The following is a 13,282-nucleotide window of genomic DNA, read 5'->3' as shown; positions in this document are numbered from 1 at the left end:
CTTCTTCACTGCTGTACTGTGTGATCGTTGTGGAGTGTTTGAATTACCAGCGCGACGTCATGCGGTTGTGACGTCCGGACCCTCTCGATCAATCCCGATGTTGTCGCCACAAAGCCGACGTCAACTTGCTACGGCCGGTTCTGCACTGAACGGGAACGTTGATGCATTCGCATTAAGAGCGGTTACGGTGGGAGTTTCATAGGCGAGCACGAAATGCTGGGGCTGTCAAAACCTTTGAATGCGGCACCGACCGCTCCTTGTTCTGTGCCCGTGATTCGGCCTTCCAAGCGTGCCTGCGATACGATGAACTCCCATCAAGAATTTGCCGAGGATAACGCTTCTCGGAAATGCGATTTCTGAGCCCAGCTTCAGCGGTATTCGGACCGGAGGCAACCTCATACGGAACACGCAGTTCCGAACGGAGCCGGCTCTAGGTTTGTGCTTGGGCAGCGCGCAGCAGTCCGCTGCCGTTCAGCCTCTCCTAGGGTGAATGAACAACGACACGCACTAATGCTACCTCGAGCACGCGCGGTAATCTGGCGCCATCTCTTAGCGGGGCGGCGCATCGGACCCCGTCGGTCCCCGTGCAGTGGAAACTGTAGAACATCTGCTCCTTCACTGTGCCGCGTTCGCCGATGCTCGTCGCGATATGCTCGCGGCCTATAGGGCGCAGGGCATACTACCAGACTCCATCAATACGCTATTGTGGCCACAGTGCACTGCGCGCACTCGTGAGCGAACTTTGGTGAGCCTCTGTGCATTCCTTGAACACACAGACTTGACGCCCCGTCTGTTTTCTGTCAGGTAGTTGCACGCAGTGACCGAACGCTCTGCGAGTTCTGCCTTGAATGATTAATAACTGGACGCCCCACTCCAGTTGTAGCCAACACAGTGCTGTGCGCGTGTTTTAACTCCTCTAAAATGAACTAATCACGCGCACAACCTGGACACATTTCTTATTGTGTAAATAGTTTGTATATACTACTTCTCCCCCTATCCTCTCTTTCTGTCCCCTCACCACTTTCATTTCATTTCTCCATTCTGCCCGCTATCCTGTACTTCCGCTGCCCCAGCTCAGGTGCTTCAGTATCGATGGCAGATGCCGGGGCCAGCAAAAATCTTTTCCTTCCTTTTTACTACTATTATAATAAAAACCACTACTACCTCCACTGCTTTCCCCCTCGAGTCCTCTTAGCTGTCGCCATATCATTCGTTGCACTCCACGTTCGCTCTCTTTCATCCTCAACTGTGCTAATCGTTCGCTCCGCTGGTTACGCCGCGGTCAACACCGCTCAAGAGCTGCGCTTTGAAATGAACGTCGTTTATTTTTTTTAAGACGTGTCACCCCTCCCCCGATGATCGGCTGCTCAAACGGGCTGCACTTGAGCCGGAGTATCTGTTGCGGCCCAACCGTTGAAGTCTAAGCGAGGGCCCTGCAATTGGCGAATGAATGCGGAGGAACCTAATATTCGGATCCATTTGTTGAGCTAGCTTGCTCTCTGGTGCTGCTTAGGTTTACTTGTCAAAGCTATTTTATGCGTGGACAACAACGCAACGAAGATTTTCTTCTTGCCGACCGACATGAGCGAAGTGAGTCCAGCAAAGTGACCATTATTTCGTGACGTCTGAAGAGGAAATTCGGGCCGAGATGGGCCGCCTTTTTTATTGCAGTGCAAGCAGGGTCTTTAGAATTTATGCGGGCACTCAGGTCTCCACACCACCGTGGCACATTGTAATTAAGTTGAAGTCGTCGGCACTGTTGCGTCCCAAACGTCGCGTTCTTCACCCAGCGTGTGAATCGGTTCTAGATCTCTTGAACAATGGCCTCAGTGAGTTCCTGCTGCCTTCGCCCTCGCAGCTGACGGAAACCGTCTTTGAAGGGACTCTGAGGGCAAATATCAGTTCCCCTATGTCGATACAGTGCCGGGGTTTAATGAGAAAAAGGCTATGACACTGGAAATAGAACTTTGTAACCTCAGAGAGGCTAAATATGAAACATCGGTGTCATCGGCGCCACCGACCATGTTCGCAAGCAATGGAAATGAATTATATTTTTGGGTCCCGGCAATCCTCACTGGTCTTGTGACGCAGACACCTGGGGCAGTGATCACTCCCCCATCCTAATTGACTTTGCTTCAAGTACATTGCGTAAAGTTCGCCGGAAGGTCCATGTAACTTCTTCGGACAGTCTTCGCACGGATGGTCGCCTCGCCTCAATTACTCCTGCCTCAACGCTTTCTACATTTATGCTTGTCTTAACTCAGAACACAGTTTCTTCCACTGTCAACGAAGACCAACCAAATCCTGACTTTCACCTCCTTCATCTCTGGGCAAGGCGCAAACAGCTGGGCGTGTACATCACTCAGCATCCTTCAGACCAGAATGCACGAACGGAACTTCATACAGTCACCGTTAAAGCCCGTCGGTATTCTAAACGCTTTCTGCACAAGCGCTGGACAGAGTGGTGTTCTCAACTCAGTACTTCTGTCGGCAATTGCCATTTGTGGCGTGTATTCCATTCCATGGAACGCAAGCCATCCGTCAAAGACTATGCCGAGAGTATTCGTCTTGCCCTGCGTTTTTCTCCAGATGAATTTGCTTCTCAAGTTGCCCTTCAGTTTTTCCGAATTATGACTGTTCACCTGCATCTGTTCCGGTGAGTTACAAACATGAGCCAGAGGATAAGATAACATGCTCGTTCACCATGGCTGAGCTTATACCTGCAATTGAAGACATCCGCCCTAACACTGCACCTGGTCATGACGGTGTACCTTATGCCCTATTCCGGAATCTGGACGGTGAAGCATTAATTTCACTTCTCAGAATTTTTAACGAAATCTGGACATCCAGTGAGATGCCACGAGATTGGAAACATTCGGTGGTAGTTCCAATACCAAAGCCTGGAAAATCACCCACAACCTCTTGGGGCCCTACGACCGATCTCTCTTACCCCAACTATTTGCAAGTTGTATGAAAAACTGCTTGCCACTCGACTCTCCTGGTGGCTCGACCATCATCAGAAATATTCGCCTTCCCAAATTGGTTTCCGACCAGGATACGGAGCTGAAGATGATCTTGACCACTTTGCCAACGACGTGATACGTCGTTCACCTTACAGCCGTCTCGTTCGCACAGTTCTGGCAACAGATATCACGAAGGCCTACGACAACATTCTTCACGAAGCCATTCTCAACACTATGTCATCACTTGGCATGCCCTTGCAGATACGTCGAGCAATTCATGCTTTTCTCTTACAAAGGAAATTTGCTATCCGTAATAATGGTAAACGTACAGGCCGCTTCATTTCTAATCGCAGAGTACCGCAGGGCTCAGTTTTAGCCCCAGCTCTATTTAGCATCGCATTCATTCCTCTGATACACAGTCTTTCCACCCTTCCTAATGTTCAAGTTCTGGCATATGCAGACGATATCACACTCTGGTCCACAAATCGCTCAGCTCAGGTGCAGCAAGTCTCTCTGCAAAATGCCCCCAATCTTCTACACAACTTTCTCGCCAACACTGGCCTCTCCCTCAACCTGTCCAAATCCTGTTACGTTCATGGGGGCAATAAAGCTGGCCGCCGTATGTTCAAAGCCACTCCGTTGGTGCTCACTATTGACAACGCACCTCTTCCTGAAGTGGAACATACCAATGTATTGGGCCTGCATGTTCATTCTTCAGGCAAAGGCACGGATTGGTTATCAGCTATGCGCAATAGTGCTATAAACACACTTGACCTCATCCGCATAATAGCCAATCGCTCTGGAGGTGCCCGCTTCGATACAGCTCGTCGACTTATTCGTGCTGTCTTTCAACCTCGGCTCCTATACCAGGCTCAGTTTCAACAACTTACGAAACGACAGTGGTCTACAATTGAAACACTCAACCACGAAGCCATGCGAGTCATTACTGGCCTATACCCCGAGCAACTCCTATTTGTCTGTTGCAGGAGTATGCGTAGCTCAACACACTGGAAGAATTAATTACCCAGCGACAAACCAACAGAGCACGGAAAGTTTCTCTTCGTCCAATGTTCGAGCCTCAACCACCTCCATGGGACTACTGCCACATTACATCAAACAAGCCAGCTTTTCATAAGAAGTCGGAGTTCTCCTCACAGCCATTACCATCAACTTTTTCTATCCAACATGAGGACTGCATCTTTTACACAGATGTCGCCATAACCTCAACGGGGGGATCAACTGCTTTTATAAGCCCGACACACCCTCAACTCTACAGCCGCCAGACCTACTGTACTGAAAATTCCTTCTTCTCTTGGAGCTCCAAGCGATTTTAAATGCCATAGCAGCTTTGCCTTACGACCCTCCTTATAACCAGGTACACCTATTCACTCATTCCCAAGAAGCTCTCAAGCACCTAAAGAAAGTGCGTGGTACCCTTCGGGTTTCCCAGGACATACACGCTGCTTGCAAATCTTACCCGGTCCCTATGCTCATACACTGGCTTCAAGCACGCACAGATGTCGATAGCATCGCATCTGACATGTCATCTCGTTTAGCGGACGTACCGCCAACACCTCCTGCCTCTTTGCCACCTGATCCACTTCTGACATATTTAACATCTTCAGCCTCCCTCAGGCAGCGTACACGTGCTCTTATTCCCCCGCGTACACACCCCGTTCCTCCCAACCTATCACGGATGGATGAGGTTTCTCTGAGGCGGCTGCGTGTCGGAGTGGCCGTTACACCTGCTGTTCGCCACCATTGGAAAAGTGAGAAGATTCCTGCGCCAGAAAAATGCCCTCACTGCGACACACCCGCTTCTGACACCACTGTTCACCACTTATTGTGGACCAGCCCAGGAACTTCGCTGGTGCGCGCTCGCGTTCTGCAAGAGGCAGGCCTGTCGTCAAACAATGACTCCGATTTCAACTTGTGGATAACGAAAAACATTTATGCCCGAGGATTATGTGACTTTCTACACCTTACTGGACTGTATGCCTTTTTTTAACCTATTAACGTAATAACGCTCATTAATGGCATCACGTTTTATACCATGCGGCACATTTAGCGTCCTAAATAAATAAATAATTATATTTTCGCACAAAGATTTCAGGCTAGAGAACACCGACACCCATTTCTTCCTGTAGCGACCACGGAGCCGATAGTCGTCTTGATGTCGTCATAATCTTCACGAATTTCAATAATTCGTAGCAGAACAATCTTTCATTTTGAACTTCAAAATTTTCACGAAATAATATGCCGTTTGCTGTCGAACAATGTCACCAAAGGAACAAAAAGTCACACAAGTGCACTTCGCTAGGTAAAAAAAAAAAGCACGCTGAGTGTTGCGCTTGATGTGGGGCGCCTTCGCGGTCGGCAGATCGAGTAGAGCTCACATACGCAGAAATGTCAGGTTCGTCTTTTCAGAGCAAGTTTGTGGAACTGTAAAGGCTAAACGGCCCCTTCCGCACGTCATATTTTCTATGAAGTAATTTCATTTTCACGCGACGTGATTGGATCGCCCGTCTTTTAGCGACCTGCTGAACATAACGAAATAGTACAGATGTGCAAAAATGCGATCACGATAAATATCACCATTCTCGGTTTCATGGACTCATGCTTATTATTTGAACTTCACAGGAGACGTGAACGGGCCGCCGAATGACGTGGGCAGTAAGTATGCGAAACTTTCTGTTGCGCCCTGCAATGGCTGTAGTGATTTAATATTGCTAGGGGGAGGGGCTTTTCTTTCGAGGCGCATTTTTTTTTCTGCCATAGGGCAGTCTGCTAAAGAGCAACTATATCGTGTTCACCATCGTTTAAAAAATTTTACTGCGACATTTGAGTCACTTTCCTTGGTTCCTCTGTTTCCGAAGGAAAGCCGGTACTGAAGGCTCTAAGAAGGCCCCACCCACTCTGCGTAGAGTACAGCAGGAATGATACGTGGGAGATTAATTTTTAACAAAGAAAAGTAAAGCAAAAAGCAGAAATTAGCTTAATAAATACATAATTATTTCAAACTAATCGAAATCAAATTACCGCTTGTCCCTTGATGTTCGCACTAGAATCGTATTTATACCCGTCATATTTCGGATTAACACTATGAATACTGTTGTACTGAAGGTTGAGGCGTAATTAAGAGGATCATCGGCAGAGCACGTCTTATCACAGCTAACCGAGGTGGGGTTCATTCTTTGAAAATGAGCGTTACGCAGGCGCAGAAGAGCACAGCCGGGACTATGTGGTATTGTGGAATAGGTTGCTTTTGTCATCTAGAATGGAAAGGAATAAAAATGGGAGTGATAATCCACATTTGTAGCCCACTTTCAACAAGCGCATATATAATGGCTGCCGTTGTTTGTGCAAAGTGGAGCTGCCAAGCTCTACGGCCGTAACAAAATGTCACTGGGCAGTAAATGATTACGTTTCCGGGCTACGAAATATATGACACACTGTCTTGTAGCACGCAAACTGGTTTTCTTTGCTTGTTCAGGACACCTGTATTCAGTACGATGGTACTATTTCACTTTCAATCTTATCGACAATCAATTCCTTCATTTATTCATATCAGGCAAACAAGATTCCATCGAGAAATCACCGGTAAGGAGGAATTTATTACGTCAACGATATTATCTTCGCTATATAGGTCAAGTTTTCATCGCTTAGAAACGAACCGCAGAGTGCAAGTTCAAAGAAAGCCTAAATAAAAGCAGGCGAATTCAGTGTTGTAAAATTTAAAGCATTTAATCCAGGCTTCAAGCGCTAAAAGGATGCCTTAATTGACTCGGGACAGGTTCGAGGCTTTTCTGTGCGTGCCGTGATACTGCAAAGCTAGCTTCATTAGGAGGTGCCGCTAAACGGAAAGCATTTCTGGACTCTTATACTGCAACCAAAATTGATAGTGTAAAAGTTCTTGAAAGATATTTGTAGCAATAGCGGCACGTTGCAAATTTTCGGGCGTATGAAGAGCGGCATTTACTGCAAGGCAGCGCACGAAATACAAAAATAAACCTTTAGTCCCTAAAAACTGCCTTTAGTCTCCAATTGTTGGTCAGACGTCACTGTACGAGCACACTGGTACAACACTCAGGTACGCACTTTCAATCTGAACAAGCACTAAATCCTTCAAATGCAGGAAAGTTAGGCTAAATTGTTGTTTCTTGACATTGCTCCGACTGCACAAAAATGATGGAGAATGAACAAAGAGCAGGACAACGTTGGGCTGGCTATCAAATGAATGCTTTACTGACGAGATCACCCATATATAGGAAAGCTAAGAAGAAACAAATTAACACGGCGAAACATGGAGAAATAAATTACCCCAGTGCGATCTTCGTCATCATCAGTCACCATATATGCACAAAAAGGAGATTTGTTTGGTGCAATCTGCGCTGATTATCCCTAATTCACTGATGACGCAACATGGCCTGGTGTAGGCATCGTCTTGTCCACGACTGGGCAGCGCAAGAGAAGCTTTTTCACAGTTCTCTGTATTTTTCGTTTGTTCTTATGCAAGCGTGCTTTAATAAAGCAATGGGTTTATAGCACCGCATTGTGTTTCCTCTTCTTCATTGTCCATTGTCTTTTAGGCTGTTGTAACCATGCCAACTAATTGCGCTGCTGTGAACAATTTTCAAGCAAATTTCATGTCCAGGTTGAAATTAAACGAGGCTAAAATTAAACAATAACCCCATGGTGCTTCAGTACGTTTCCAGCGATGTTACTTTGCTTCAGCGTCGCAGCAAAACGGGACTAGTTAAAACAGTTCGCTCAGAATTGTTTAAAGGCATTAGCCTGAATGTTTTCGTAGAATATACTATCGCGGCGGGTAAGTGGCAGTGGCGCCCGGATTCTTATCCGTAGGTCATCGCTTGGATTCCAGCGGTGGCGGCCACATTTCGATGGAGGCGAAATACAAAAACGCCCGTGCGCTGTGCTGTATCAACGCACGTTCAATGGTCTGAGTTATTCCGGAGCTCTCCATTACGACGTCCCACGCAGCCCATGTGTCCTTCGGGACGTTCAATATGGCATATCATTACCACCTTCATAACTGAATCAAGGCACCAAAGGACGCACCACTTGGCGATACAGTCCAGCCTCTTCTTACTGGGCACTCGTTTACTGTCTTTTTATGCACACAGCAGGACTGATAACATAAGGAGGTCGGACGAGTACTGTCCAATAATTCCATTCATGACGAATCGTGCGTGCCATGCTCATATGATATCGTATTTCAAGGGATAGCACCTCCACAAACAAGTAATGAGACTAACGCTCACACAGCTATAATGCCCAGGTTTGCCATTATGGCTGTTTACTTGACAGCCTGCTGAGATCACTCTCTGAGCACCTAAACTAGTAAACAACGCTTAAGCAGTGTGCACCCCGCACATACGGTAATGAAGTGCTAGCTAACTTGCGCACCCTTATCTGAATGTGTATCTGTGGTCCTCTGTCTGCAACTGCACCATTGTCACTTATCTGCCGTGGTTGGCGTACCTGTAGCACGAATTAGGATCATGAGTACACCTAAGAAGTTCCTGTCTTTCCATGTATCACAAGCAGTGTGATCGTTCCTAGACGCCAGGTGCCATGCGCATCATATGATTTGTTTTGGTTATGGGCGTTTAACGTCCCAAAGCAACTCAGGGTGTGAGGGACGCCGTAGTGAAAGGCGCCGGAAATTTCGACCACCTGGGGTTCTTTAACGTGCACTTACATCGCACAGTACACCGGCCTCTATAATTTCGCATCCATCGAAATTCGACCCCCACGGCCGGGATCAACCCCGTGTATATCGGGCCAGCACCCGTGCGTCATAACCACTGAGCAACCGCGGCGGCTTAAGCGACACTTGATCGTTTGCTGGTGTGTAAAGCAGTTTCGAATATATCCTTTAGTATTACCGGCCGTCAGTTACCTCATTAGTCAGTCCTCTAATCTGCTGTACTCTCATGAAAACGCCTTTTGGTTTACTTAAATGCATATTTGTTCCCAATATTATATAGGAGAATAGTAGCTAAATGGATAATGGTTGGCTTCACGAAATCGCTGCCATCCGGTTGCAATCGAATGCCCCATTCTCAACGACGGAGACTGAACAATGGATATCATGCCTTTGGGCCATAAGCTATAGGTACACTTGTGAAATATTCATTGTGAATCATAGCCACTCCAGCTACATCAGCTGACTGGATGCCTTAAAAGCAGCCCCCCCCCCCCCTCCACCCCCCCACCCCATGTTTGTGATTGTGTGCATCCACAACCGGCAACAAACGTCATCATGACAGTTGAAAAACAACGGATGCGCGCACCTTCGTTATATGCCAGTGGCTCGATGACACACGCATGGAGGTGACAGTCGGAAAAGCTTTGCATAACCTGTGCGAAATTAATCAGCCGTTCGTTGGCACGTATTATAGCGTCTAAACGACTGAATAGCCATCCGGCTGTTCTGGAGACTCATTGTATCCGCCACACGCGATATCTCTCTTGGTTCAGCATGAGGCATCTGCTGTTTCATGAAAATGTTAAATATCGATCTGCAACATCACAGGTGCCCGTAGGGGACGGCGGTGAACGACGAATAGGGGGAGAAGCCTTCAGCGTTGCCGCTGTGCCAACTGTGCCAGGTCCCACGGGCAGCCCGCAGCTCCCCAAGCGGAAGCTCTCTCTGGCTAAGGACGTGCGCTCACCGCGGCCGGATACTGTAATTCACGCTGAGCGCACAGCGTCCTCCGGTGATGAGGTATAGTGCCCTTGAGGCATATTACAAGCGTTCGTATCCGCTATCTTATAGGTTGAACTCTCGTGTATTTCCGGTATCTGTGCCTTTACGTAAAGCAGTGTAATTTTTGGTAGGCACTCGCATTTATTTATTTATTTATTTATTTATTTATTTATTTATTTATTTATTTATTTAAGCATACTGTAAGCCTAAGTAAGCTCTTACAGGAGTGGGCAAAATAATGAGACAGTTATATAAAACAATAGCATATCCAGTATAACATGCACAAGACATAAAACACGCGCACTGCAGCAGGATAGACAGAGCTAATAGGCTGATAACAAATATACAGTGTGTTAAGAGACCGTCAACTGTCGAAATACATGCGCATTGCCATACACGTTCATTTAGATGCAACTAAAACACTGGAAAGAATGACGAAACCACGAAGAGATACAATACAATCAGGTCACCATTATGGTCAAACGGCACAAGTAAGAAAAAACACTCGCGGTGAATAGCTCGAGACATCGCAGAAGTTTTTCTTTATTATTGTATATTCTGTTTTACAAAAGATGACTCTACGTTTTCAAAAAGATATCAAGAGAGACGTCGGCTATGAATTCGTGAGGCAGATTATTGTGTTCTTCAACGGCTAACCGGAAAAATGAGAATTTATGTGTTGCATCGCGCAGGGATGGGTCTGATGCACTTTTCATGGTTTAATCGCTTTGAACGATGACAAGGTGCCATGATGTACCGATTTTTACCAATTCTTATACGATCGTTGCAAAGAAGAAAGAGAAACTTCATCCAAGCTACGCGTCGCCGACAAGCAAGGGTAGGGATACGCGCTTTAGCTGGCAGGGAAGATACATTGTAATGGCGTGAGTAGCAGGGGTAAATAAAGCGAAGGGCCTGGTTTTGAATTTTTTCTAGTTTTTCTCTGAGGTATGATTGATGAGGGGATAGTGCCGTACTCAAGGATTTGCCTTATGAGGGTATTATAGGCTGTTAGCTTTACATGAGGGCGAGCTGCCGACAGTTTTCTACGGGAAAATCTGAGCTGTTTGAATGCTCTTGCACACGTGTTGGTTATATGAGGGTTCCAGCTTAGCTTGTGGGTAAATGTAAAGCCTAAATATTTCACCGTATCCACCCTCATTATGTTAGATTCTGATAAATTGTAAGAATATACAACATGCACTTTTTTACGGGTAAATGAGATGCAAGACGTTTTGTTTATATTAATTTCCATTCCCCATGTTTCGCACCACCTGGCAATGTTATTTACAGAAGAATTTAATTTTAACTGGTCGTCCGGTGTACGCACCGTAGTGTACAGAACGCTGTCGTCAGCGAAGAGCCTTAGTGTTACCACAAGTTAAGCGCATGCTTGGGCTAATCTGGCTGATCCTACGGATCAGCCAGATTGCACCCTATACGACGCAGTAGCAACCGGAGGCCCTTCCAATGCGGCTTTCGGTGAAATCCAATAACCGCCGTTTTTCAGGGGCAATAAGAAAATGGTATTTAACAACGGACTTAAAGCCAGCTCAAAGCACCACGCGATAAAAGCACGCACATTTGACTGGAAAGATATTATTGCTCAACATCGAAGCGGCCGCATGGAAACATAAAAGTAACTTCTCTGGTAATCGTTCAGGCGCTTTGCGTCTATCCTGTTAAAAACGCATACAGTAGGAATGCACCCAATACGGCTAGAAAAGAGGCACGTTCTATTATGCGTTATTAGATTCGCGTCTAGATTTTTGTTCTCGGTTGATTCTATCCATTAAATTATGGTTCGAAGAAAAGGTAATTTTGTGCACATTACGTGCGTCCTTGGTGGGTGCTGCAGTCATTCCTCATCGAACTAAACTGTAAACAGCACTTCTGCGCTAATAACTTGCACAATGATATTCTGATGATTGTCTTTCGGCACGTGTGGCCGTTTCTCCCGCTGAAATTTTCTGCCTCATCACTTTACCTTACAGGTGGCATTTCGCCTTCAAACGCTACGAACACTGTAGTCTGTACATAGTCAGAGTTCAGTAGCAATATGTTTGCAGAGATAGCTACGTTCAGAGCTGTCTCTGGGCAGAAGGACATCGTTAGTCCATGTCGAAAACTGCTGAACTTCTCGCTTAGCGATCAATATGTTTCTCATGTCGGCCGCTAAACGCACTCTTCAGGGCGTGTGCCGTTTGGCCGTGCCACCTAGTTCAGACCTGGAAGTGTCAGCCTTGCAGTGAGTGATATCATAAGGCGGATGGCAAGATAGTAGAATATAGCTACCGCTCACGTCTTTGTTGTGATGAATACCTGGGATATAGAATTTATTTGCCGTTATCGGTGTCAAGGCGATACTAAAGGGCTGATCTGACAGAATGTCGCTGCATCCAGGCCACATAAAAAGCCTTTCGTTCTCGCAACCACACGCCTTCCGCATTGCGAGCAAGCACAAATATCAACATTAAAAGATTACTACGTACACCTAGACGACGATGAAGTGCACAGGACGACTACGACATTGCGGGGCGCGTTTCTAAGCTGTTCTGCTGCCTCGCATATGGGCCCTTGGTCTCGTAGAAAACCTCAGTTTGCGAATATTCATTGCGCAATATTTGGTGCAGTTGGCAAAATTCGATGCCGAGCCCCAAGCTGGATCTCACAGTAGCCGCCACCTCGCCACTGTCGTAATGTATACTGAATCCGTCCCATCGAGGCCAGCAACGCCAGCTATTTCCTGGCGCACCCCCGCGAACATTCTGCGGGGCTGACGACGTCGATGTGGACGACTGGCTCGCACTTTATGAACTCGTCAAGACGCATAACAAGTGGGATTGGACCCTGATATTCGCCAATATGAGCTATTATCTGAACGGCACCGCGCGGGTGGGGTTTTAGACCAACGAAGATGATTTTACACCTTGGGATGTCTGAAAGCAGAAATTCTGCGACCTGTTCGGCAAACCTATCGTGTGTCAACTCGCCACCAAGAAGGCTTTCACGGCGCATGCCCAAACATCTTCCCTGCCTTACATCGCCTACATTCAGGACCTCCTGATCTTGTGTAGGAAACCTGACAAAGATATGTGCGAGCCAGATAAAGTGGGATACATACTAAAAGGTATAACCGACCACGCGTTTACATTCCTGCTATGTAAAGACTGTTCTATGGTCGCCCAAGTTCTCTATGTGGGGCGGCTCTGCGAGCAGGCCAAACACAGGCGCATTCCCCTACCCCCTCTTTTACCGGCTGTCGAACACTGCTGCCAGTTCCTCATGTGATCATCTGCCGACACTGCGGCAGCCTTTCGGCCAGGCTAACTTCACCCGCGTCGTGCGGCGCGCACTGGAGGCGATGGCGCCCGCTGTCTCCAGTTTAGAACTACCGGACAACACATTGGCCATCATCCAGTCCGTTCGCCAGCAGGTTGCGAACATTGCCGTACCTTCTGGCCATGCCGTGGAAAGCGTTAATATCAACCCGGGACCGTGTGTGATATCGGCTGTCGTTTCAAATACCAGCTTTTCGCTAGCTTACGCAAGACGTTCCCTCCAACACTTCAATATTTCGTGGATG

At 47.0% G+C, this 13,282-nt stretch overlaps 1 protein-coding gene across 1 annotated transcript in view; it reads left to right on the top strand.

Moving 5' to 3' along the window:
- Positions 1-9,639: 9,639 nt before the first annotated feature.
- LOC144120034 (uncharacterized) overlaps positions 9,640-13,282 on the top strand; it is a 57,025-nt gene continuing 53,382 nt past the window's right edge. The window contains exon 1 of the mRNA XM_077652512.1: positions 9,640-9,714. The gene's annotated coding sequence lies outside the window, so the exon portion shown is untranslated. The remainder of the gene's footprint in view (positions 9,715-13,282) is intronic.

Source organism: Amblyomma americanum, chromosome 2 (assembly GCF_052857255.1).
Source record: "Amblyomma americanum isolate KBUSLIRL-KWMA chromosome 2, ASM5285725v1, whole genome shotgun sequence".
Taxonomy (NCBI): domain Eukaryota; kingdom Metazoa; phylum Arthropoda; class Arachnida; order Ixodida; family Ixodidae; genus Amblyomma; species Amblyomma americanum.
This window is presented reverse-complemented; position numbering and strand designations above follow the sequence as displayed.